At 44.4% G+C, this 7332-nt stretch overlaps 1 protein-coding gene across 9 annotated transcripts in view; it reads left to right on the top strand.

Annotated features, from left to right (window-relative positions):
• Nucleotides 1-1084: 1084 nt before the first annotated feature.
• PAM (peptidylglycine alpha-amidating monooxygenase) overlaps nt 1085-7332 on the top strand; it is a 120055-nt gene continuing 113807 nt past the window's right edge. For all 9 annotated transcript variants that reach the window (XM_042822794.1, XM_042822797.1, XM_042822796.1 and 6 more), the window contains exon 1: nt 1085-1198. The gene's annotated coding sequence lies outside the window, so the exon portion shown is untranslated. The remainder of the gene's footprint in view (nt 1199-7332) is intronic.

Below are 7332 nucleotides of genomic sequence, written 5' to 3'. Positions count from 1 at the left end.
ATTAAACATGAAGGTTAGGGTGGATTGCTTTATGTACACTGTCATGAAAAAAAGGAGTTAGCAGCATCTTCTCAAATGAGTGATTTCTGCAATACAATGGTGTTCATTAAAAACCTAGATCTTAATTTCTCTAATTTTGAACATGAAACTTTTCAAAAATAAGAAGCAACATCTTAAAGGAAACCCTTGTAGGAAACCCTCTTACTGTGGCACAGCAGAAGGCGGGGGCAGGCCCAGCGTGCATCAGAGGCCTCTCCAAGCTGAAGGCCCCCAGAGCAGGCCTCTGCAGCTACGCTGCTCAGTATCACAAAGAAAGCCTGTGCTAGGTGAGAGGCCCGGCACAGCGACACAGACAGCCGGTGCGACATGAACGGACAGCCCATGTGACATGGAGCTGCACACTGAAACTCCAGTGTGACTGCAACCAGGGCTGAGTCACCGCTTCGCTCTGGAGGGCTCAGTACTTGTCATCAGGGAATGAAAATGCCATTGGGACAAACAAGTGACAAACTAATGACCCAACAGGGCCACGCTTTCAATTTCTTAAGGATCAGGTGTTGGAAACCAGGCCAAAAATCCAACAGCGTGCCAGGAAAAGCAAACAGACTCTACAAGGGTGAATTCATGAATTCTGCTTATCTACGTTTCATGTGAACAAGTAAAGCCTTGACCACTGCACTGAACTTGGTCTTTGTGGAAGATTCAAGCACGCAAACTTGTTTTCAGAGCAGAGCCAGTAGTTCTTATGCACTGATGCATTATTTTAACTTGGAAGTGGCAGAACAATGCCTGACCAACCAGTTTTGTGTTTTAAACCAAGGAGCACACTGGTTTGACTTCCAGCCAGTACGGCACAAGTGCGAGCGGCTATCGGCACGGCCCGCGCCTGCTCTGAGAGCAGCACCTGGAGGCACCCGGTGCCGCGTGCGCAACGCCCCACTTCGAACGAGCAGCACAGCCGGGAGCCCCACAACCGCCCGCGCGACCGCGCCGCGCAGGCCGACGTGAGCAGCACCGCGTCCCTGCACAGGGCGGTGAGGGGCGGAGCCAATGCGGCCGGGACACGCCCCCGGGGCGGGGCGGCGGGGTGGCGGCAGGAAGGGGGTCGCCTCGGCGGCGGAGCGCGGTTGTTCTCTGTGTCGTCGGCGTTGCTGCCAGTGGAGAAGCAGTGTGGCCGTGGCCGGCGATTTTCGACTTGGTGAGTTCCGTGCTCCGCGCGGCCCGGGAGCGGAGCAAGGCGGGGTGGGGCGGGGAGGAGAATAGCTTTGTCCCGGCGCTTCGCCCCGGGTCCGCTGTGGGGCCGGTCCCGGTCCCGGTCCCGTCTCAGGGCAGGCAGTCTGGTGTTTCGGGCGGCGGCCGCCAGGCTGCATGGCTTCTCGGTCAGACACGTGTGCCGTGCCTCTGCTCTTCGTCGTGCCGAGCCGTGCTGAGCCGCCCTGAGCCGCCCCGAGCCGCCTAAGGCGCGGCGCCTCCGGGCCGCCTTTGCTGTCCGACTGCGCTGCGGTGCTGCTGAGGCTGTGCCGTTCCGCTGGGACTGAGGGCCGGACCGGGCGCTCCCCCCTCGGCGAAGTTTCCTCGAGCGCCCCCCGCGCGGAGCGGGGCGGCTCTGGTGGAGCGGCGGCGGCAGCGGGACGGTGTTGGGAGGTGGCGAGCGGGGCGCTGCCCGTGCCGCTGGGGCCCTGCCCCCCGCGGGTGGCACGGAGCGGTGCCCACGGTGCTCTGGACTTTAGGTTATTTTGAATTGCGATGTTATGGCTCCCATCGCTCCTTGGGAGTGGCTTTCCTTTCTTTTTTCTGTGTGGGTTTTTTTTTTTGTTCTTTTTTTTTTTTTTTTTTTTTTTTTTTTTAACTCTTGCATTAGGTCCCGCGCGTCTGTCAGTGCGGGTTAGCGCAGTTGATTTGTTCCCCTGTCCACCCTCGCTTTCCGCGAGCACGCCGATAGCTGCTGACGGGGACGCGGGGGGCGGTTGCGGGAGCCGCGCAGCGCCGGGCACGGCCACGGGGCGGCTCGAGTAGCGCATGGGTCCGGAGCGCGGAAGGGGAACCGGCGTTACACGGCTGTAGTCCGCTGCTGCTCCGGGACTCCGTGTCCGGCGCAGCAGTGCGAGTCCAGCTTTGAGGAGGCAGGCGCTGTCACGGATCCTCCCCGTTAGGTGTCAATGAGGAGGGATAGGCCCTTCTATTTTTCTTTTAGATTTGGGTGTCTTTTCACATCAGTTGCAGTAGTTGAAAGTGTCAGCGACAGATGTAGTTTTTGGAAGAGTACATCTCAATCCCATAATCTTAACCAAGTGTTCAATCCCAAAATTTTAACCAAGCGCGGTGTTTTGTTTTTGGGTTTTTTTGTTTGTCTGTTTTGTTTTCCAGCTAGCATTTGTAGCTCAGATTTGGCCCTCTGAGCACCCCAGGTTGAGTGATGCTGCAGGTGGGCTGGCAGCATGAGGGCTTGAGGGTCTGAGCCAGAACACTGAGTCACTTCTTGTGTTATTGGTTTTCTTGTCAAATAAGATAACTGCCAGTCCGCTGAGAGCTGGATAGAGCAGGATGCAAAGGAATCCATGTTTTCAGATGTTGTTTCTTTGCTTGTTGTTTATTTCACAAAATGTTCAGTTTGAGGTAGATTTTGTTCTTGATTCCTTGCACATGGATCCTGGGGAGCTGTGGTGAGAAATACAAGCATGCTGAGTGCGAGCATGTTTTTGGCACCTTTCTTCAGTTTTTATGCATGGGTATTCTTCAGAGGAAGCTGGGAGTTGGGATTACTACAGCCCTCACACAGGACATAGGGTGGAAGTATCTGTGTTGCATATGTGAGGACAACAACAGGTATAATGAAATGAAGATTGCTTCTAAAAGTCACTTTGCAGCTTGATGGTCTTCCTTCTCTGGTATTTGAGATGAATAATTCAGTAAAGCTCCTGGGATGTTTCTATGTGTGGTTGTGTTATCCCAGCACGCAGTCAGTGGTGCAGAGAGAGGTCTGGAGGCCTGACTGAGCCAGGCAAGTACTTTCTGACAACAGAAAGCTGCAGTTTGAAGGAAATGGAAACACTTGAAATACGTGTAGGTTAAAACTGCTGAATGGCAGCCTTTTTTCCCCTCTGCTTGATAGGGCTCTCTTTCTTTTCACTTTAATTTTTTATGTCTTCTTTAAGGCAATCAGTGAGAATATGTAACACTGAAATACTTTGGGCTGCTGAAGGACAGTGAGACTTTACACCTTACTCCTTAATAAAACTCTTCATTTCTCTTTGATAAAGGACTGGTTTCCAATTTTCTGTCAGTCTTAACTGTGCTTAGGTTGAAGAAAGCTAAAACATTTTTTTTTTGTGAACAGCAATTCATTACCTTTCTACAGAATGATGCGAAGGTTTTAATATGAAAAGATATTCTGTGTCAGAATTTCTTAAAACTTAACTGATTATCTTGTAACTTGTGTTAAAACAAAGTGTGGTAACAGATTTTAGGAGAGCTGCTTTGTATGTATGATGATGACAAATTTCTGGAAGTAGGAGATGAGCTCACACAAGACTGAGATTTAGATTGTGACCACGTGAGCAAAGAACAGGTACTGACAAAGGCGTAGGTAACACAGGCATAAACAGGAATCAGAATTCATGATCAGTACTGGTTTTTGAAGCACTGCTGTTCCTTAGATGTAAATCTCTATTACACTGTTTTTTGTTTGTGGGGTTTTGTGGTTTTTTTTTTTTTTTTTTGCATTGAGAAACGAATTGCACAGAGGGCCCTTTCTTATCTCCTGTGAGAATGTGAACAAAATGTAAAAGTAGTGTTCAGGGGATGTGCATGTAGATATAAGTAGAGATGCCAACAGGAATACAGGTTTTCTGATGTAGTTAATAAAATAGGCAGCCTGACTTCTCTCTGATGAAGAGGCTTCACAGTCATCAGTTGGAAGAGCTCTGTCTTCACAGTACCATGTATTGTGAGCTCCTAATTACATTGTGAACACATATTGTGGGTTTTTGCAGTAAATGACATACTTCTTTATTTTTACTTCTTCCCCGGGGCGGGCCCCCACCGGTTTGCATGAAGAAAATACCTGTCATTTGCAGAAACTGAAAGACAGTAAGTGGTAACCCAGGCTGTTCAGCCTGCAGGACTGAACTTCTTACATCTGATGCAGTGTATCTCCAGAAAAAGGTCATGTTTTAACATTCCATGGTTCTGCACTAGCCAGAGTACGTAATCTGATGAAGTCAAACAGGTGAAAGCAGTTCACATATTGTACTGCTCAGAGAGAAGCATAACTTTTTCTTTGAGCAAAACCCGTTTCAGTCATTTGCATTTATTATCTCATAGGTCTTTCGTCCTTTCCTTTTACACTTTCCTTTCATGAGTATCAGGACTGATGGTATCCCATTGGCCAGACCAGGGGGTAAGAGATGCTGGCCATCAAGTCTTCATTGTGTCTTTTGGGGTATTTATGACTGATAATGATGCTGGGTGATCTTTGCACTGTTTATGTTCTCTTGTGATGAAGAACGATGAGGATAAGGCTGAGTCACACCATCTATTTTTGTGGTTTGCCATGTGTGGTATGCTCTTGCATGACCTACCGGAGCCTCAGTTACCAATATTCTTTTTTGGAATTCATGACTATTCTTGCTTTCTTTATTTACAGCATCTATATCATTTGTCTTACTCCTGCTCTGTTTATTTTAGTCTGTGCTGATGAATGTTCATGCTCTTTGTATGGCGTTATAATATTTACCATAAACGTCTCTACAAAAGAAGGGACCGGGCTGTCCATAGAAGTTGCCCCATCCCTAGTGCTGTTCAGGGCCAGATTGGATGGGGCCCTGGGCAGCCTGGTCTAGTTCTAGAGATGGAGGTTGCCTACCTTGCCAGTGGCAGGTTGGAGCTTGATGTTCGTTAAGGTCCCTTGCAGCCCAAGTCATTCTATGATTCAAAAGATTGGTTCAAAAGAAGTGAGTTATGGATCTGAACATTTGTTTGTTGTATCATCTGTGTTGTGATCCCCAGTGTGATGGATTAGTCAAGACTTAAATAACGTATGAAAGTATTTGTTCTGATGCTCTCATTGGAGGCTGAAAGAGGCCTACTTATTTTCACAATCTTCTGAGCCAGTGTGGTCCTCAGATCTTTAATGCTTAAGAATGCAAATGGATTATTAAGAGAAGTACTTACATTACATTTAAGATTTGTGAAATCTTTCTATCAAGAATAGCTACTGTTTTTCTTAGGGGCACAATACTTCATTAATCCTGAATGACCACTATAAAACTGCATGTGTTTAGTTTGCTTTTATTCCTCAAGTATACAGATGAATTTTTGATCAGTTGTGCATTTGCTTTCCATTGTAGGCCTGTAAATCATGTGTTCCAATCTTCATAATAAAAGTCTTACTCATATTAGGATATACTCTGGATCATTTTTGTTTTTTGTCATGTTTTCAAAATGTTCATCGAATTTCTAGCCTGAAATAATTCTTTGCCCTCAGATGTTCATTCCTTCTGGTGTTGTATGATGTGGTAGTTTAATTCTTACTTCTTTACTTGTTGTTTGTATGAGCTCTAGCTTTTTTATAAAGGACAATCATGTTTTGTCTTAGACTTTATATTGCTAGGTTGAGTGATCCAGGCTGTCACTTGTGATGTTGCTGGGAAAATTAAGAGCTTATTGTGAACCTAGTAGCCCTTTCTTCTTCTGTATACAGCTTAAATACATCTCTCTTGTGTATTGTGACTGGGACTGTGCCTGGTATTCCAGATGAAGACAGTAACATTAATATAAGCAGATCTGTGATGGAGTGAAGTTGGAACAGATAAAATTACTTTTTGTTATTATTTGTTGTTATGAATATGTAATGGTAACTTTTATTATGTAGTTATCTGAAATATCTTTTTAGCTGATAAAGTGGTAGATAAGAGTAAGAAAAATCTGTGTAGTTGGCATAAGAATAAATTCAAGTATTTGTTTTGATTCTCAAAATCTCCAGATTTTTTGTGATATTCTGGGTTTACTGAAAATAAGAAGTAATATTTCAACCCTGCTTCAGCAGGTTCTGTACACATAGTTCTGTATTTCATTTCAGTTTTCTTTATACAACTATTAAGGATATGCATTTTTCTAATCAGTCCAAGTTGATTAAACTCTGTTGCTGCATTTTGAATTTGAATGCTGGGTTAGACATTTTCTAATGTGGTTCCTTCTTGCTTAAGAAATAATTTTTCAAGTTATGGTAGGACTGAAAATATACTCAGTTCCCCCTAGACTAGTGCTGGAGCTTTTTTTTTTTTTTTGTCTGGAGAAAGGATCTTTTATTTGTTTATGAACAACTGTATCATCTGCCAAATATAACAAATTCCTGACTTGTTTCTTTGGGCAATCCACTTTTCATTTCTTTCTGTCTCTATTTTTTCTTCACTTAGCAATCTGTTTAATTTCTTCTTTTGTTTGATTCTATTTTATTTAAGACACCTTCATCAAAACTGAAATGAACTTGCCTGTAGGTATGTAGATGCTAAATAGCAGTAGTTCCAAGGTGTATTTTCAAATACCACAAGAGAGTGGTCAACCAGTAAGAATAAAAGTTGTGTGCTACTTTCCACAATAAGTTTTGGAGGCAGCCTATAATGTTGGCAGACTTTGAGACTTATTGGTGATCCCATCCATGTAGGATTGAGATAGTGCTTTGCTCTGAAGAGGATAGTAACTAAGGTTGGAAAAGAATTTAAGGAGGAGTGGGTGAACCAAGGAGAAGAAGGAAAGCTGATGTGAAGATAATTCCACTGTAGAAAGCAAGCGTGCAGAAAAATGTGAGATCACTGGAACAGTGAACATGAGGTTAGTGTGAAGTGAGGCATTAATCACTGTTTAAAAGATATCCAAATTCCATACTTGCAGATTATATCTATAATTATTGGATATAATTGGGTGCTTTGCTCTGTGAAATTTGTTAATAAGCAATCACAATCCAACGTTAGTGATCTGCTGTTCTACTGCTTAACTGCACTGTTCCAGGAAGCCACAGAATTTTCTATTGAACACGGATTCCTCCTTGTCCCCTCCTCAGTTGGATCAGTTCATTGGGAAACTGTACTTTTACAGATATTTAAGTTGGTTATGGCCCAGTGTTTTATCTACAACAACAGTGCTTATCTTTTTGAGATTGTTTTTGGTTATGCAAAGCTAGAGATTATTTTGCTTGAATAGACTTTGTTGCTCCTTGGATCTGGTTTATGGATCTTAAAGCTGAATATTTTAAGGAATGAAGTGAAGACTGCAGAGCTCATTAGATCACTTTATATGCATTCAGTAATTTGTTTATAAGGGAAGGGCTGGGGG

Source organism: Centrocercus urophasianus, unplaced genomic scaffold, assembly GCF_019232065.1.
Source record: "Centrocercus urophasianus isolate 14NV4802_14NV808 unplaced genomic scaffold, USGS_Curo_1.0 seq_21, whole genome shotgun sequence".
Taxonomy (NCBI): Eukaryota; Metazoa; Chordata; class Aves; order Galliformes; family Phasianidae; genus Centrocercus; species Centrocercus urophasianus.
Note: the sequence above shows the minus strand (reverse complement) of the source record. Positions and strands in the feature narration are given on the sequence as shown.